Source organism: Carcharhinus amblyrhynchos, chromosome 10 (genome assembly GCF_965287045.1).
Source record: "Carcharhinus amblyrhynchos chromosome 10, sCarAmb.v2.hapA, whole genome shotgun sequence".
NCBI lineage: Eukaryota > Metazoa > Chordata > Chondrichthyes > Carcharhiniformes > Carcharhinidae > Carcharhinus > Carcharhinus amblyrhynchos.
The window spans coordinates 95,061,808-95,082,159 of NC_137333.1; the positions used below are offsets into that span (position 1 = coordinate 95,061,808).

The following is a 20,352-nucleotide window of genomic DNA, read 5'->3' on the forward strand; positions in this document are numbered from 1 at the left end:
CACCCAGGCCCTATCCCCGTAACCCTACATATTTATGCTGCTAATCCCCCTGACACTAAGGGGCAATTTAGCATGTCCAATCAACGTAACCCGTACATCTTTGGAGTGTGGGAGAAAACTGGAGCGCCTGGAGGAAACCCACGCAGACACGGGAGAACGTGCAAACTCCACACAGACAGTGACCCAAGACCGGAATTGAACCCGGGTCCCTGGCGTTGTGAGGCAGCAGTCCTAACCACTGTGCCACCGCACTGCCCCTAATGGGAGTTGTATCTGTCCCACTTCAAAATTTCGATTGAGAGATTCAGTGAGAACTGATTGCCTCTCTGCAGCCCAGGATTAGCAGGCAACAAACCCTGGTTCATGAGTATAGATCTCAGAAACTATCAGCAGAAACCTTCGACCTTGCCCATGGCTGGGATTCTCTGGTCATCCTGCAATGAATGGAGTTTTGGCTGAGTGCTAAATTCTCCTTTCTCACTGGCAACAAGGCAATGTGAACAACATCGAATCGAATCCTGCCTACCTTCCAGCAGTTTTCCCTCAAGATCGAGGCTTCCTCATCAGCTAAATGATGGACATCCACTCTCAGCTGGATGGAAAAACTTACTTAAGATAGTTTGCAGTGTGCCACCATATTGACTTTCCAGATGTCCAAGTTCAAGACTTGCGTATAGACAGCTGCCTAATCCCAGTCGCCGTGTAAGAGGCTTATAGAGAATGGTTCATTTATACACACCATGAGGCTGGTTCCATTTCCTGAGATTTCTGGAGGCAGAAACACTGCAACCACTTCACCTTTCAACCACAAACCCACCTCGCAGTGTCATCCTGGATGGTGCACGGAAGCCCCTGTGTTACATGCCTAGAAATTCTAAATCATGGAGGAGATAGGACTTGGACACATGTTTAATATGCTACATTAGTACTTTACTGGCATTGCTTTATAAGTTGATTTTATTAGTGCCACAAGTAGGCTTACATTAACACTGCAATGATATTACTGTGAAAATAGCCTAGCTGCCACAGTCCGGCACCTGTTCGGGCACATTGAGAGAGAATTTAGCATGACCAATGTACATAACCGGATCGTGAGGGGAAACCAGAGCACCTGGAGGAAATCCATGCAGGTAACGTGCAGACTCCACACAGACAGTGACCCAAACTGGGAATCGAACCCTTGCCACCATGCATCTTACCCTTTGGAAGGCTAGTTTTGTACTCAATGACTTTCCAGTCTCCAAAGTCTTCAGACTTTGCAAACCTAAGCTTGTGGCCATTGACTGGATGTCTTGATTAATCTCTTCATCTCTCTTGCACTTTATAAACTTTGATGGTGTTGAGTCTAGCTGTACCTTAGTCTATGCCCTGAATCTAGCTGAAACTCGATGTTGAAAAATAAAGAGTTTCATTCTCATCGCTGCTATTTTACACTTTGATGAGCACAAGAATAAAATGTTCAAAGGGAATAAAAAGAGAACAAACGGCCACAAAAGAGCGTCGAACTCTGTAATGACATATTGTAATTTTCATTTATTTGATATAAAGCTTTAGGACACAAATGAGGCTCTTATGCTCGTGATGGATCAGTTAGAACACACTGCAAGCTCATTAATATAATTGTACCGTTTCTTTCTATGACTTTTGACCAGTGGAAAGACAAAAAGTAGGTGAAGGAGCGACCTGGGGATTCACATATGCAAATCTTTGAAGATAACAAGACAAGTTGTGAAGAAGGGATGCAAGGCTTTATAAATCCAGGCCTATGCTTGTATTTATGGAGCTCAAAATCAAGGAAGTTACGATGAATGTTCATAAATCACTGGCTAGTCCTCAGCAAGAGGATTGTGTCCAATTATGGGCACCACACTCCAGCAAGGGGAGGCGATGGCTGAGTGGTATAAATATAACCCCAACCGATTTAGTCTCTCCAAATATGACAGACTTACCATCCGAGGAATAAGCCTGGTAAACCTTTGTTGTACTCCTTCTTTGGATAAGACGTCCTTCCTCAGATAAGATCACCAAAACTCTACACAGTACTCCAGGTGTGGTCTCACTAATTGCAGGGTATACCTTTTCCAATCGCGATTTGATTTGATTTATTATTGTCTTATGTATTAGTATACAGTGAAAAGTGTTGTTTCTTGCATTATACAGACAAAGCATACCATTCATAGAGAAGAAAAGGAGAGGGTGCAGAACATTATGTTACAGTCATAGTGAGGGTGTAGAGAAAGATCAACTTAACATGGGGTAGGTCCATTCAAAAGTCTGATGGCAGCAGGGAAGAAACTGTTCTTGAGTCAGTATGGGGAGGCAATGGCCGAATGGTCTTATTGCTAGGCTCTTAATCCAGAAACTCAGCTACTGTTCTGGGTTCGAAACTCGCCACAGTAGATAGTGAAATTTGAATTCAAATTAAAAAAATCTGGAATTAAAAATCTTCTGATGACAATGAAACTATTGTTGATTGTCAGGAAAACCCATCTGGTTCATTTTAGGGAAGGAAATTTACCATCCTTACCTGGTCTGGCCTATATGTGACTCCAGATCCACAGCAATGTGGTAAACTTTCAACTATTCTCGGCCAACTAGGGATGGGCAATAAATGATGGCCAGCCAGCAACTCCCATGCCCCACAAGTAAGAAAAGGACGTCAAGGCCTTCGAGAGGGTACAGAGGAGATTTAGCAACATGGTACCTGGGATGAGGTCCTTCAGTCACGTGAGATGAGGGAAACTAATGTTATTATTCTTGTGAGTGGAGAAGACTTAGTCTTAATCGGGATGTTCAAAATTGTTTTGATGAGAAGCTCTTTCCACCTGCAGGAGGATCAGTAACCAGAGATTTAAGATAACTGATGAAGAATCTAGTGTAGAAATGAGGAAAAAGGTTACTGCACGGTGAGTTATTTTGATCTGGAATGCACTGCAATGGCGGTGGAATGGTGGTGGTAGCAGATTCAATACTTCTTCTGAATCTTAAAGATCTATTTCAGGTATTCAGCCTCGCTAGAGAAGAGCTTAAACCTGTTAAAACCATTTGCCAGCAGGTATAACTTCTCTTTGTGTTATGTGATTAACTCTTGATGGCTACAGTTTGATATTTTGAAAATCTAAGTCCGACCTCATCTCCAACTCATTGTTCACACAGTTCTGTTGCGATTAACTCCATTTATTTAAACTTGCCAGAAATCTCAACTAGATACAAACAAGTAGTGAGGGTGAGCCAAGTGGTTGTTGGTATTTAGAGACATCGAGTCTTGCAGCGCAGAAAAGACCCTTCGGCCCATCGAGTACATGCTGATGGGAATGAGGATTCAAGATGATGAATGATTGTGGTCACAAATAGGCAGCACAAGCATTGCTGACGAAAGACCATTTTAACCCTGCCCGCCTAACTGGGCAGGTGTCTGTGAGACTCACCTGCTGAAACTCTCCTTGCATCCATGGATACAGTAATGCAACAGTTTTGCATTGACGTGAAGCAACACGTGGTTTGCACGGCTGCATCAAATGTGACAGACTGCCTCAGCTGTCAGGTCCCCAGTGGTTCAAGGGGGTCTCTAGCTATCTCTATTATTGCAATTTAGCAGTATCCCCACAGAGACATAAATCAGCGGTTAGCACTGCTGCCTCACAGTGCCAGGGATCTGGGTTCAATTCCTGGCTTGGGTCAGTGCCTGTATGGATGCTCTCCCCTTGTCTGCGTGGGCTTCCTTTGGGTGCTCCGGTTTCTTCCCACAATCTGAAGCCAAGAGGGCGTATGGCATGCTTGCCTTCATCAGCAGGGTTATTGAGTTTTAAAAGTGGGAAGTCATGTTGCAGCTTTATAGAACCTTAGTTTGGCCGCACTTGGAATATAATGTTCAATTCTGGTTGCCACACTACCAGAAGGATGTGGGGGCTTTGGAGAGGATACAGAAAAATGTACCAGGTATAGAGAGCATTAGCTAGGAGGAGAGGTTGGAGAAACTTGGTTTGTTCTCACTGGAATGACGGAGTTTGAGGGGCAATGTGATAGAAGTCTACAAGATTATGAGGGGCATGGACAAAATGGATAGTCAGAAGCTTTTTCCCAGGGTGGAAGAGTCAATTATCAGAGGGTATAAGATGCGAGGGGCAAGTTGTACAAGGCAAGTTTTTTACGCAGAGGGTGGTGGGTGCCTGGAACTTGCTGCCAGGGGAGGTAGTGGAAGCAGATACGATAGTGAGTTTTCAGGGGCGACTTGACAAATACATGAATAGGATGGGAATAGAGGGCTATGGTCCCTGGAAGGGTAGCGGGTTTTAGTTAAGTCAGGCAGCATGGTCGGTGCAGGCTTGGAGGGCCAAAGCGCCTGTTCCTGTGCTGTAATTTTCTTTGTTCTTTGAAAGATGTGTTGGTTGGGTGTATTGGCCAAGCTAAATTCTCCCTCAATGTACCTGAACAGGAGTGGGAGTGTGGCAACTGGGGGATTTTCATAGTAACTTCATTGCAATGTTAATGTAAGCCTACTTGTGATAGTAATAAATAAGCTTTAAATCCCTTCTTTAGAATCAGTTAGCACAGAAAGCACACTTCTGATTTGTGCCTTTTTGATGGTGGACAGGCTTTAGGGAGTCAGGAAGTGAGCTACGCACCATGGAATTCCCAAAGTCTGACCTACTCTTTTAGCCACAGTATTTATATGGTTCATCCAGTTCAATTCCTGGTTAATGGTAACCTGCCCCAGGATGTTGATAGTTGAGGAATCCATCTGTCTTTTGTAAAATTTAACCTTTATAATTTTGAACCAGGAACCACTCTTCCACACAAAAAGAGCTATTGCATCATGGTATCTAAAAAGTGGATAGAACAGCATGATTCAGAAGGAGGTCATTTGACCCATTGAGTCTGGGCAGGCTCTTTCAAAGAGTAAACCAATTAGTCCCACTCCTCCCCATATCCCTGTATTTCATTCTCCTTCCAAATACTTATCCAATTCCTTTTTGAAAGCTGCTATTGAACTTGTTTGCATTTCTGTATCTGATGGAGCACTGCAACCATTCGTTGCAAGATGCTTTTCCTCATGTTGTCTCATTTCTTTTGTCTTTGTGTCTTCTGGCTCTTAGTCCTTCAGGGAAATGGTTTCTCTTTATTTTCTCTATCTAACCGTTTCATGATTTCAAATATATTTATCTCCTGTTAGACTTTCTGCTCTAAGGAGAACAAGCCCGGCTTCTGTCAGTGTAATCCCTCGTCCCTGGAACCATTTAGTAAATCTCTGTTATATCCCCTCCAAAATCTTCACATCCTTCCTGAAGTGTGCTGCTCACAACTGAACACAATGCTCCAGGTGGGATGATCCAATGTTTTCAATAGATGTGGAATAACTTCTTGACCTTTTCCACTTCTGTTAAACCGCTGACTACCCAATTTCCTTTCCTAGCTAGCTGAAATGGTTTATAAAGTTCTCTACTTCAGGTACTGTCCCTTCCAAGTTCAAACCTCCTCCCCTAAAGGAAACAACTCTCAGTCCCTCCATCCTTGCGAACAATCACTCTCTCTCCTCCTGCATCCTTTCCCCCTGAACATGTTTTGTAGTCTCCAGTATCCAGCTTTCCTCCAAGTCTGTTCTTGAATCTCTCTAATTCTGACTCTGCCACTGCCAATGCGTTGAAACAGCTCCTAACCAAGTCACACTGCTGTCCTCTGTAGCTGGGCTGCATCATCTTTGTTGTCATTCATTTGTGGGACATGGGCATCGCTGGCTGGTCAGCATTTATTGCCCATCCCTAGTTACCCTTGAGAAGGTGGTGGTGAGCTGTCTTCTTGAATCGCTGCAGTCCATGTGCCTGTGCATGGATCCACAATGCCGTTAGGGAGGCAATTCCAAGATTTTGACCCAGCGACTGCGAAGGAACGGCGATATATTTCCAAGTCAGGATGGTGAGGGGAGCTTGCAGATGGTGGTGTTCCCATGTATCTGCTGCCCTTGTCCCTTCTGGGTGGAAGGGGTGGTGGATTTGGAAGGTGCTGCCAAGAATCTTTGGTAAATTGCTGCAGTGCATCTTGTAGATTGTACACACTGCTGTTACTGAGTGTGGGTGGTGGAGGGAATGGATGTTTGTGGTTGTGGTGCCAATCAAGCGGGCTACTTTGTCCTGGATGGTGCCAAGCTCCTTGGTGTTGAATCTCGACCTCCCTGCAATGTTTGATCTGATGCCACCATTCCATCTCTCTTGTATGTCGCTTTCACTGCCATCTAGCTCAGTGGGGTTTCATAGAACATGGAACATAGAACACTACAGCACAAACAGGCCCTTCAGCCCACAAGTTGCACTGATCACATCCATACCTACTAAGCCATAGAACTATCTGTAACTCCCAATCCCATTAAATCCCATATACCCATCCAGAAGTCTTTTAAAAGACCCCAGCGAGTTTGCCTCAACCACCATTGACAGCAGCCTATTCCACTCACTCACCACCCTCTGAGTGAAAAACTTTCCCCTAACATCTCCTCTGTACTTGCTTCCCAGCACCTTAAACCTGTGTCCTCTCGGAGCGACCATTTCAGCCCTGGGAAATAGCCTCCGAGAATCCACCCTATCTATTCCTCTCAACATTTTATAAACCTCTATCAGGCCGCCTCTCGACCTTCGTCTCTCCAGGGAGAAGAGCCCTAGCTCCCTCGACCTATCTTCATAAGGCATGCCTCCCAATCCAGGCAACATCCTTGTAAATCTCCTCTGCTCCCTCTCAATAGCTTCCACGTCCTTCCTGTAGTGAGGTGACCAGAACTGCTCACAGTACTCCAAGTAGTACACAGTACACACTGCTGCTACTGAGTGTGGGTGGTGGAGGGAATGGATGTTTGTGGTTGTAGTGCCAGTCAAGCGGGCTGCTTTGCCCTGGATGGTGCCAAGCTCCTTGGTGTTGAATCTCGACCTCCCTGCAATGTTTGATCTGATGCCACCATTCCATCCCTCTTGTATGTTGCTTTCACTGCCATCCAGCTCAGTGGGGTTTCCCTCACTTGGTCCCATTCTTACCTATTTGATCATAGCCAGAACCTCTCTGACACACCTCCACTTTCCACCTGTATACATGCTAGTTTCCACATGTATGTTAATTGAGTTCACTCACCTCTACCCTCTCACTGCATCCACTTCATATCCACTCAGAGCAGGCCACCCATCCATAGGTGGCCTGCTCTGAGATCCAGTCTTAACTGAGATGTAATCTCCTCCAGCTAGGTCTGATGAAACAGCATCATTGCATCCCGCTCCCTAATCACTGTCTCAACCTGAACCAAATGGCAATCTCAGTATCCTATCCAACCCTGAGCTGAACTTTCCACCACAAAGTGTCTAATGGATGCTTTATTGGATAAATTACACATGGTAGAAATTCTCTAACTGTGACACAGCTTCAAAAGGGAATGAGGTGAACTTTTAATCATTAACCAATGGTCTGGGTCCAATCAAATGCTCCCACAGCACAAAGCATGGCAAAGAACGGCAACAATCGCCCAGGGATCAGTTATTCATCTCCTTTAGAAAATGAAGCTGTTTTTATTTAGTTTTGGGAAGCGTTCCAATGAGGGCTTTCAAAGATACAGGTTTTGAATTGAAGTCCATACAATCCCAGTCAGTGGTTACCTAGTGAGGAAGCTGGGTGGGTAGGATCACTTAAAATGCACTGTGTTGCCCAAATGCTAATTAAAAAAACCTATCCCCTCAAAACACAACTAAATTACTTGAAATACGCTAAACATTGTGTGAATGGAGCAGCAGATTTGGGGAGACAATGGCCAAATAGTATTATCGCTATTAATCCAGAGAGGTGACCTGATAGAGGTGTATAAGATGTTGAGAGGTATTGATCGAGTGGACTCTCAGAGGCTTTTTCCCAGGGCTGAAATGGCTGCCACAAGAGGACACAGGTTTAAGGTGGTGGGGAGTCGGTAGAGAGGAGATGTCAGGGGTCAGTTTTTCACTCAGAGGGTGGTGGCTGCACGGAGTCGGCTACCTGCAGTGGTGGTGGAGGTGGGTTTGATAGGGTCTTTAAAGAGACTTTTGGACAAGTACATGCAACTTAGTAAGATAGAGGGTTATAGGTATGCCTAGTAGGTAGGGACATGTTTGGTGCAACTTGTGGGCTGAAGGGCCTGTTTGTGCTGTAGTTTTTCTAGAAAGACAACTAATGTTGTGGTGGACCTGGGTTCGAATTCCTCCACAACAGATTGTGGCATTTGAATTTAATAAAAAATATCTGGAATTAAGAATCTACCAATGACCATGGAACTATTGAGAAAGAAATTTGCCCGTTTTAAATTTGAGAATTTACACATTTGAATTCTTGGCCGAGACAAAGCAGTTAAAGCCAGAAGGAGGTATAAGCAGATTTGTAGATTCCTGGTTACATTTTGCCTTCCCAATGCCTCGTGTTGTATATTCAGTGCTGGGATACTTCTGCCCGCACCAACCCAACCAATCCCATGGGGAGGGGGTGGGGGGTGTTTGATTGATAGACAGGCCCATGGGCCAACGGAAAGCTAAATCCTCACATCAATCAAGTGCAGCTCCCCTTCCCAACCACCCCCTTGTGTGGCACATGACTCCTTAAACCCACTTAACACTGGCTGAAGAAACAAGCAGGAGGTGGTATTAAATAAGAGTTGGTGTAAAAAATAACTGGTGATGAATGGCGTTGACATTTTATACAGAAAAGGAGGATTTGAGATAGGGTTCCCCACCCTGGTCCCCCACTACCGGCACAATAGCCCACAGATCCTAATGTTTAACATCTTGCCCACTCTGATCTCCTGGCCCATGGTGTCCAGATAACCAAATTCTGGGAAGGTTCGCTGCCTTCAACGCAGGGGGCAGAACAGTGGCACAGTGGTTAGCACTGCTGCCTCGCAACGCCAGAGTCCTGGGTTCGACTCCCGTCACTGTCTGTGCAGAGTATACGCGTTCTCAGCGTGTCTGCGTGGGTTTCCTCAGGGTGCTCCGGTTTCCACCCCAGTCTGAAAGATGTTCTGGTTCAGTGAATTAGCTGTGCTAAATTCTCCCTCAGTGTATCCGAACAGGCGCCGGAGTGTGGCGACTAGGGGATTTTCACAGTAACTTCATTGCAGCGTTAATGTAAGCCTACTTGTGACACTAAGAAATAAATAAACTTGAAATAAAGAAAGGAAGAAACAATTCTAAAAGCAGAGCAGAGTAATTTTCCCCAACTATTAATAACTCCTCAGCAAACTCAAATGAGAGTGTTGCTGATCTTATCAGCCCATCAGTTGATGTTATATTTATAATATCTGACAACAGGAAGCTAGCGCTCACTGTTGACTGTTTGGATCATTTTCTCCTTTTTATTTTGAGATTTTTTAGTGGTTTCTTTTGATTATGTGTAGGTGAGTTTGCAGTCTCCACATCAGGAGAGTATTTGCATAATGGCCCGCTTTTAGTAGCTGCAATCAATGTTGTTTTCAGAACATATGTTGTTGAGGGGTTTGCATTCAGAGCTAAACTGGGCAAATAAACAATAGGGGAAAACGTTTTTGGTGAAGTTGCAAATAAACCAAGCACTGCACCTGGGTTTGGTGCACTGCGACGGCTCAATGGAACATAATCCATTGAAATGGATGTTCTATCTCTTGGTCTCAGCTCCATATATTCATCTCTCACTCAGTCTTAGATGTGCTCCTCACCTTCAAAGAAGTTGATGACTCTTTGCTAGATTGCAGTGACATCGCTGTTACCAGCTCAGTTTTATCTAACCATAGTCTACATCCTTCATCTGCACAGCAAAGATATATAGAAATATAGAAACTATGGAGCAATTCTCCCAAAAGTGCTGAATTGGTGGGAAAATTCCCACGATCACGACTGTTTTTGCAGTGCAGATTCAGACCTGAATCTCTGCACTCTGTGCAATGCAGAGGTCACAATCGTGAATATCATTAAAAACTCGAGGGGACAGGACCAGTTCGCGCCAGACGGTTCTGGAGCTCTGCACGTGTACAGTGGTCCCGATCTGCCAGTCTTCCTATTTGCTTGCCAGCTCGATTGGTGGCCTCCCAGCAGTGCTGCCCCTCCAGCACCCCCCATGACCCGATCGAGACTCCCACAATTCCCATCCAGCCCTGACTCTCCCCCTCTCAACCGCAGAGCAGCCCTGATGTCCAGCCCACCCCCCTGCCCCACCGACAACGGCGATCCCCCCACCCCCCTCACCCCAACAGACGCCCACCCCGCTGACTCCCCCAGAGTCAGACCCTCCCCGGGAAGGAGGCCCCCCCCAGGAAACCACAACTGCTGCGCTCCCCTCTCCCCCCCACCCAGCTCTCCCACCCCCAGCCCATCCCGATCACTGGCTCCTTTCCAGCACTGACTGATCCCAAGGCAGAGTGGCAGCGGAACCCCCCCTCCCCTCCCGCCAACTCCAACAATCAGCCCTAGACTTTGCCCACAATAAGCCCTGCATCCTTGGCACTGCCTGATGCCTGGTGGGCAGTGCCAAGGTGTGCCCTGGGCACGGGCACTTTGCCCCTTGGACAGTGCCAGGGGGCACCGCACCCCACCACCTGATCCACTGGGGGAGCCCCGACTGCCCCCCCCCCCCCCCCCGCCCCTTCACTCTGGCAGGGTGTCCCGCTAATTCTCCGAATGTGGGGAACCACTCTAATCCCCGTGCCGGGCCCGATAATCACATTTAAAATACACTTAAAATATATGTAAATGACTTACCTCTCCTCCCGCCGGTTTTCTGCATGTTCCTGGCGGTGCCATTTTCTTCCAGTTGGGAGATGCGCGCGGGCCATCAACATTCGTGGGGAACCTGTGAAATGGCCGACACGCACAACTCCCAATCCACCCGCCAGAAACGCTGCGGGTCACAATGGGAGAATCAGGCCATTTGTTTCAATAGTATCCCACAAGTGAATAAAAAAACATGTGACCTCCCCTGGTCATTCCATCCAACCAACATATCTTTTTCCCGATGGAAGAAGGTGGAAGAGAGAGAATGTCTAGGGTGCGTGGGGTCCTTGATTATAAGAACATAAGACCTAGGAGCAGGAGTAGGCGATCTGGCCCCTCAAGCTGCTCCACCATTTAGTATGATCATGGCTGATCTTTTTGTGGACTCAGCTCCACTCACCCACCTGCTCACCTTAACCCTTAATTCCTTTACTGTTCAAAAATTTATCTATCCTTGCCTTAAAAACATTCAATGAGGTAGCCTCGACTGCTTCACTGGGCAGGGAATTCCACAGATTCACAACCCTTTGTGTGGAGAAGTTCCTCCTCAACCCAGTCCTAAATCTGCTTCCCCTTATTTTGAGGCCATGCCCCCTAGTTCTAGTTTCACCCGCCAGTGGAAACAACTTCCCTGCTTCTATCTTATCTATTCCATTCATAAACTTACAAGTTTCTATAAGATCTTCCCTCATTCTTCTGAATTCCAATGAGTATAGCTCCAGTCTACTTAGTCTCTCCTAATAAGCCAACTCTCTCAACTCCAGAATCAACCTAGTGAATCTTCTCTGACCCCCTCCAGTGCCAGTATAGAACATAGAACATAGAACACTACAGCACAAACAGGCCCTTCGGCCCACGAGTTGCGCCGATCACATCAACACCTACCAACCTACAGACCTATCTATAACCCTCAATCTCATTAAACCCCATATACTCATCCAGAAGTCTTTTAAAAGACCCCAGCGAGTTCGCCTCCACCACCACTGATGGCAGCCGATTCCATTCACTCACCACCCTCTGAGTGAAAAACTTACCCCTAACATCACTTCTGAACTTCCCTCCTTGCACCTTAAATCTGTGTCCTCTCGTAGCGACCATTTCAACCCGGGGAAATAGCCTCTGAGAGTCCACCCTATCTATTCCTCTCAACATTTTGTAAACTTCTATCAGGTCGCCTCTCAACCTTCGTCTCTCCAGGGAAAAAAGTCCCAGCTCCCTCAACCTAACTTCATAAGGCATGCCTCCCAGTCCAGGCAACATCCTTGTAAATCTCCTCTGTACCCTCTCAATAGCTTCTACATCTTTCTTATAGTGCGGCGACCAGAACTGCGCACAATACTCTAAATGAGTATATCCTTACTTAAGTAAGGAGACCAAAACTGTTCACAGTGCTCCAGGTGTGGCCTCACCAGCACCTTATACAGCTGCAACATAACCTCGCTGTTTTTAAACTCCATCCCTGTAGCAATGAAGGACAAAATTCAATTTGCCTTCTTAATTTCCTGCTGCACCTGCAAACCAACTCCTTTTGATTCCTGCACAAGGACACCCAGGTGTCCCTGATGCTGCAATATTTTATCATTTAAATAATAGGCCATTTTGCTGTTATTTCTACCAAAATTGATGCCCTCATACTTACCAAAATTGTACTCCATTTGCCAGACCCTCGTCCACTGACTTAGATTATCTATATCTCTTCGCAGACTTTCAGTATCCTCTGCACACTTTGTTTTGCCACCCATCTTAGTGTCATCTGTGAATTTTGACACACTACACTTGGTCCCCAACTCTAAATCATCTATGTAAATCATAAACAATTGTGGTCCCAACACTGATCCCGAGGCACATCACTAGTCACTGACTGCCAACCAGAAAAACACCCATTTACCTCCACTCTTTGCTTTCTGTTTGTTATGCTGGCTGCTTCCTAGGCAGCAGGATGTATAGACAGAGTTAATGAATGAGAGGCCAGTTTGAGTGACAGGTTGGGCTTCGATCATGACCCTTTGTAGTTTCTTGTGGTCTTGGACAGAGTAGGAGCCACACCAAGCTATGATACGACAAGAAAGAATACTTTCTATGGTGCATCTGTAAAACTTGGTAAAAGTTGTAGTGGACATGCCGCATTTCCTTAGCCTGCTGGTAGAGTAGAGGCATTGGTGAGCTTTCTTAACTATAGCATTGGCATGGAAGGACCAGGACAGGTTGTTGGTGATCTGGACATCTGAAAACTTGACGCTCTCACCCATTTCCACTTCACTATTGATGTAGACATGGGCATGTCCTCCACTACACTTCCTGAATTTGGTGACTAACTCCTTCATTTTACTGACATTAAAGGAAAGATTTTTGTCGTTGCACCAATTCACTGGGTTCTCTATCTTATTCCTGTCTTGTGATTGTTTGAGATCTGACCTACTACACTCGTGTCATCAGCAAACTTGAAAATCGAGTTGGAGGGGCGGGGAATGGTGAGTGGTCCAAGATTGTCCCTGGCATCACTTAATGTTCAAGATAGCCTACGCAATTATCATCACTTGACAATGGTCAAGAACGGTATCACTGGTCGATTATTTTCTTTCTCTCCCTACACCAGCAAACTAAAGGTAACATCTGCCCTCAGTGAAACCAGATACCTCAGCAATGTGAGTTCGGGTCCTTCTGCCCCACATGGCTTTGTATCCCAAAGTTAGTACAATTGCCCATTTGTCCATGAGAAGAACATGTAATTATTTTTAAAGATTAAGAGGGTGAAATTAGTTTTGCATTGTATTGAATATTGAGCAATAGCAAATCAACAGTCCCCTTTGGGGCTATGATTCACTATATCTCAATTTGCCTTAACTTCCAAGGCCCATTTTATCCCCTTAACCTTCAAATGCAGTTGCGTAATCATCGAATGGAATCCCTACAGTGCAGAAGAGACCATTCAGTCCATCAAATCTGCACCGACTCTCTGACAGAGTACCTTATCCAGGCTGTCCCCTGACCTATCCCTGTATCCCCACACATTTACCATGGCTAATCCATCTAACCTACACATCTTTGGACACTAAGGGGCAATTTAACATGGCCAACCCATTTAACCTGCACACCTTTTGGACACCGAGGGAAAATTTAGCATGGCCAATCTATCTAACCTGCACATCTTTGGAGTGTGGGAGGAAACCGGAGCAACATAAGAACATAAACATAAGAAATAGGAGCAGGAGTAGGTCATCTAGCCCTTTGAGCCTGCCCCGCCATTCAATAAGATCATGGCTGATCTGAAGTGGATCAGTTCCACTTTCCCGCTTTCTCCCCAAAACCCTTAATTTCCTTGCCTACCAAAAACCTATCTACCCGTGTCTTAAATATATTTAGCGAGGTAGCCTCCACCACTTCAACGGGCAGAGAATTCCAGAGATTCACCACCCTTTGAGTGAAGAAGTTCCTCCTCAACTCCATTCTAAACTGCACCCTCCTTATCTTGAGGCTGTGCCCTCTAGTCCTGCTGTCCTTTCTGAGTGGGAGGAATCTCTCTACCTCTACCCTATCCAACCCCTTCATTATCTTATACGTCTCTATAAGATCCCCCCTTATCCTTCTAAACTCCAACGAGTACAAACCCAGTGTATTCAGCCTCTCTTCATACTTCAACCCCCTCATCTCCAGTATCAGCCTAGTGAACCTCTTTTGCACTCCCTCCAAGGCCAAAATATCCTTGTGCAAGTGCAGCGACCAAAACTGCACACAGTACTCCAGCTGCGGCCTCACCAGTGCCCTGTACGGTTGCAGCAAGACCTCCCTACTTTTATATTCTATCCCTCTCGCTATAAAGGCCAGCATCCCATTCGCCTTCCTGACCACCTGCTGCACCTGCAGACTGGGTTTTTGTGACTCATGCACAAGGACCCCCAGGTCCCTCTGCACCGTCGCCTGCTGCAGCTTTTCGCCCTTTAAATCGTAATCCCTCCTACTATTATTCCTGCCAAAGTGGATAACCTCACACTTGCTAACATTGCACTCCATCTGCCAGGTCCTTGCCCACTCGCTCAGCCTATCTAGATCCCTCTGCAGACTTTCCACACCCTCCGCACAATTTGATTTTCCACTGATCTTTGAGTCATCAGCAAATTTCGACACCCTACACTCAGCCCCCTCCTCCAGATCATCTATATAAATGGTAAATAGTTGAGGCCCCAGCACCGATCCCTGTGGCACTCCACTAGTCACCAACCACCAAAGGAAACCCATGCAGACATGAGGAGAATGTGCCAACTTTGCACAGAGGATGAGATTTTCCAGGTACACTCATCCCAAAAGCGGAAAATCCTGCCTGAGGTCAATGGACTTCTGCATGGTCCACACGCACCCACAACAGCCGCACCCCCCCCCCCCCCCACTACACCATCCAGTTCCTTCAACACGCAAAGGTCCAGTGGTAAACATTGTACCGCCATGACGCATCTTAATGTTCAGAGGGCTATTAGATTTGTAATTGACAGAATATATTTTACAGGAACAATATGATGCACACCTTCTGCAGTGGAACTTCAGCATTTGTGCATTGCAAATGGAAAACAAAACCTGGCTTTTCCCCTCATAACTGGTTGAAATAATAAACAATGTTTTCACGACCTCACAATAATTTACACTGGAAATATTCCCACCCACAGTTCCAATTAGAATGAAAGGCTGTAAATTGTGATAGCATGCTTTGTTTCCCTTTCAAGTGAGTCATTCTGAATTTTTGACTCATTGTGAGATCATAAGCTTACTCATTGAAGATGTAAATATTGCCCTGTGAAAATTTGCCTGCTCTCAGAGTGACCTTTGGATCCTGGGAAGTGGGCATCTCCCATTGATTTCCCTAGTCACCAAGGTCCTAATGTTACACCACAGTGAATGGAGGCAGTGAACAGAGGAATGCAGTCTCTCTGCCATCCTGTTTCCACCACCCTCCCAACCCCCAATAGAGAACATATGGAGGCTAAGTCACCCTAGGCTGGTCCAGCGTACCTCCATAGAATCATAGAATCCCTGCAGTGCAGAAGAGGCCATTCAGCCCATCAAGTCTGCATCAAATTTTCGATGGAGCATCTTACCCAGGCCCACCCCTTGCCCTATCCCCATAACCCTACAGATTTACTATGGCTAATCCATCTAACACGCACATCTTTGGACTGTGGAAGGAAACCAAACCACCCGGAGGAAACCCATGCTGACATGGGGAGAATGTGCAGACTCCACGCAGACAGTCAGAGAAATATAGAAAATTGAAGCTGGGGTAGGCCATTCGACCCTTGAAGCCTACTCCACCACTCATTTTGATCATGGCTGATCATCAAATTCAATATCCTGATCTGCCTTCCCCCCATGTCCCTTGATCCTTTTAGCCCCTGAAGCTATATCTAACTTCTTGAAATCACACAATGTTTTGGCCTCAACTATTTTCTGTGGTAGTGAATTCCACAGATTCGTCACCCTGTAGTTGAAGAAATTTCCCCTCACCTCAGTCCTAAAAGGTTTATCCCTTATCCCCAAAATGCTATCCCCAAATTCTGGACTCCCCCACCATCAGGAATATTCTTTCTGAAACTACCCTGTTGAACCCTGTTAGAATTTTATAAGTTTCAATGAGATCCCCTCTCACTCTTCTGAACTCCAGTGAATATCATCCTAACCATCTTAGTCTCTCTTCATATGACAGACCTGCCATCCCAGGAATCAGCCTGGTAAACCTTTGCTGTACTCCCTCTATAGCAAGGACATCCTTCCTCAGATAAGGACACCCAAACTTCACACAATACTCCAGGTGTGGCCTGACCAACACCTTATATAATTGCAGCAAAACATCCTTATCCCGATACTCAAATCCTCTTGCTATGGGACGATTTGCTTTCTCTACTGCCGACTGCACCTGCATGCTTACTTTCATCGACTGATGCACAAGGACACCAAGGTCTCACTGTTTATCACATCTCTCAATTTACACCCATTGAAATAATGCTTTCCTATTATTGCTACCAAAGTGGATAACCTCACATTTATTCACATTATTCCTTTGTCTATCAGAAACCTACCTATCCGTGACTTAAACATATTCAATGAGGCAGCCTCCACCACTTCACCGGGCACAGAATTCCAGAGATTCACCATCCTCTGAGTGAAAAAGTTCCTCCTCAACTCTATTCTAAACTGTCCCCCCTCCTATCTTGAGGCTGTGCCCTCAAGTTCTGTTTTCCTTTCTAAGTGGGAAGAATCTCTCTACCTCTACCCTATCTAGCTCCTTCATTATCTTGTAAGTCTCTATAAGATCCCCCCTCAGCCTTCTAAACTCCAACGAGTACAGGCTCAATCTATTTAATCTCTCCTCATAAGCTAACCCCCCCATCTCCGGTATCAGCCTGGTGAACCTTCTCTGTACTCCCTCCAAGGCCAATATATCCTTGCGCAAATAAGGGAACCAGAACTGCACACGGTACTCCAGTTGCGGCCTCACCAGTGCCTTGTACTCACTGTGCCACTGTGTCGCCTGCTGTATTCCTCCATTCCAATTGTGAGCATGTCATTTGGCCTGCCAACCAATTTCAAACTGTGTCTCCTCTTTCAACAACTGCCAGGAGGGAAGGCCTGTGTGATTCTTATCCTTTAATTTTTTTCCCCTTTAATGTTCCCTGGGGAAGCACGAGAAGGGTGGCACAGTGGTTAGCACTGCAGCCTCACAGCTCCAGGGATCTGGATTCAATTCCGGCCTTGGGTTACTGTATGTGTGGAGTTTGCATGTTCTCCCCGTGTCTGCATGGGTTTCCTCTGGATGCTCCGGTTTCCTCCCACAATCCAAAGATGTGCGGATTAGGTTGATTGGCCGTGATAAATTGCCCCTTAGTGTCAAGCGGATTAGCAGGTTAAATATGTGAGGTGGTGGGGATGGGGGTGGGATTGTTGTCGGTGTAGACTTGATGGGCTGAATGGCCTCTTTCTGTACTGTAGGGATTCTATGATTCTATGAAAAGCTGGGCATGAGAGACCAGAATAGCAAACGCTGCCAAATATTTTGGGAGGAAGCTAATTGTGAGACAAACCATTAAGCTCATGTTTCACTTTGTGATACTGCTTTTCCAGCCTTGCCTGTAATCTCTGATTGAGATTAAGGGTAAATTTAAATGTGGCGCCGTCTCCTTGATATGTTCCTGTTTCCATGTGCTTTTTTTGAAGGAAATTTCAAAGTGGCAGTAGCCATTCGCCCATCTGATCCTGTTTTAGACCAGAAATCAGTGTTGTCATCAATCTCTTAGAACATGCATTTTTCCTGCTCTTGTCTCTCCCCACCTCCTTAGTTAAACATTGCCCCAAATATATAGAGTTACAGGGATAGGGCCTGGGTGGGATTGTTGCTGATGCAAGTTTGATGGGCCAAATGGCCCCCTTCTGCACAGTCGGGGTGTGGTAGGCAATAGAGAAAACAAATCCTCTCATAGCGAGAGGACTTGAGTATCAAGATAAGGATGTTTTTGGTCTGTGATGTGTCAGAAGCCAAGCATGGGGTGGCACGGGGGCACAGTGGTCAGCACTGCTGCCTCACTGCGCCAGGGACCTGGGTTTGATTCCGGCCTCGGGTCACTGACTGTGTGGAGTTTGTACATTCTCCCCGCGTCTGCGTGGGTTTCCTCTGAGCGCTCCGATTTCCTCCCAGAATCCAAAGACGTGCGGGTTGGGTTGATTGGCCATGCTAAAATTGGATTTGGACCAGTGTCTGTGGGAGTTTGCGCATTCTCCCCGTGCTTGCGTGGGTTTTCTCCGGGTGCTCCGGTTTTCTCCCACACCCCAAAGATGTGCTCTTAGGCTGATTGGTGTAACAAATTGTCCCTAAATTAGTCTCCCCTCAATCTGGTTTCCAATGTGGAGTGCCATAAGCATCGACATGGGTCATGGGTGGAGAGGGGACTCACCATGTTGAAATGGCAGCGCGGGCTCGTTGGGTTGGAGAACCTGTTTCCTGCGCTGTGATGTTCTTTGTTCTTTGTTAAAATTGCCCCTTAGTGTCAGGGGGACTAGCAAGGAAAATATGTGGTATTATGTGGATGGAGTTTGGGTGGGATTGTTGTCAGTACAGGCTTGATGGGCCAAATGGCCTCCTTCTGCACTGTCAGGGTTCTATGATTCTAACCATGGCATTGGCACAGCAAGACTGAAAACTTCCACAAAGCATAAGCCACAAATTGGCTTTCAAAAACCAGCTTAAAGACACACCTGCAACACTGGGTGGGGGTGGGAGAGGAGGGGGAATGAGGGGTAAATAGCTGCTCTGCAATACTAAGAAATGATTCAGAGTTTCATGAGTGTGAAATAATACTGCCACAGTAAAACAAGACCAAATTTACCTTTCACCCAATTACTGCCTGATGGTAACAAGGATGCTTCATTGCAACTTTAAAGGAAAACACTTTGATGGGGCGATGAAGGATTTCCTGTCTGCCATTTGCTCCAACATTTACATTCATGTGATTCCCAAAAGTAAATAAATTAAATGCTTGGTGAAATTTTGTACGCTTTGATGTTGGAAGATGCTAGCGTTCAGGAACCAAAGGCACTTCCACTTCTGTCACTCAAACAGCAAAGTCAGCCCGTGTACAATTCTTTCTGTAATATCATCAACGGAAATGATTCTATCTCTTGACTTCAAGCAGCCTAAGCTCAGTGAACCATGGCTCATAGTTGAAGGCAGATTAAAGCTACTTTTACGTTATCTTTGGAATATATATCTTGGTTTAAACCAGAACATACAGTACAGCATTGGTGAGGGAGAGTGGCAACATGTCACAGAATCCATCATTAAAATCCTTGAATCCTACGGTACAGGAGACCATTCGGCCCATCAAGACTGCACTGACCACAGTCCCACCCAGCCCCTATCCCCATAACCCCATGCATTTACCCTAGCTAATCCCCCCTGACGCTAAGGGGTAAATTAACACGACCAATCCACCTAACCCACACATGTTCGGACTGTGGGAGGAAACCTGGAGGAAACCCACACAGAAACGGGGAGAATGTGCAAAACTCCACACAGACAGCGACCAAAGTTGGGAAATCGAACCCGGGTCCCTGGCGCAATGCTAACCACTGTGCCACCGTGCCACCCCTCTGAGCGTGGAACTTCAACTCCTGGCGTAGGTCCTGATTGCGGTTCTGGAAATGGATGGAATTTTGATTGTGCAGGGTGGCACAGTGGTTGGTTAGCACTGTGAATCCCAAAAGGAAATAAATTAAACGCTTTGTGAAATCTTGTACGCTTTGATACGGAAGATGCTAGCATTCAGGAATCAAAGCTGCCCCACAGCTCCAGTAACCCGGGTTCAGTAATGGCCTTGGATCACTGTCTGTGAGGAGTTTGCGCATTCTCCCTGTGTTTCCTCCCACAGTCTAAAGCTGTGCAGGTTAGATGGTAAATTTGTAGGGTTACGGGGCTAGGGCAAGGGAGAGGGACTGGATAAGATGCTCTACCAGAGAGTCAGTGCAGACTCGATGGGCCTAATGGCCTCTCCTGCACTGTAGGGATTCTGTGTTGTTATGGTGCAGCAGGTGGTCAGGAAGGCGAATGGAACGTTGGTCTTCATAGTGAGGGGGATTGAAT

The 20,352-nt window shown here is 46.1% G+C and overlaps 1 protein-coding gene across 1 annotated transcript in view; it reads left to right on the plus strand.

The window, feature by feature from the left end:
• LOC145349434 (SH2 domain-containing protein 1A-like) overlaps positions 1-20,352 on the plus strand; it is a 66,723-nt gene that overhangs the window by 22,294 nt on the left and 24,077 nt on the right. The gene's annotated exons all lie outside the window — the stretch shown is intronic.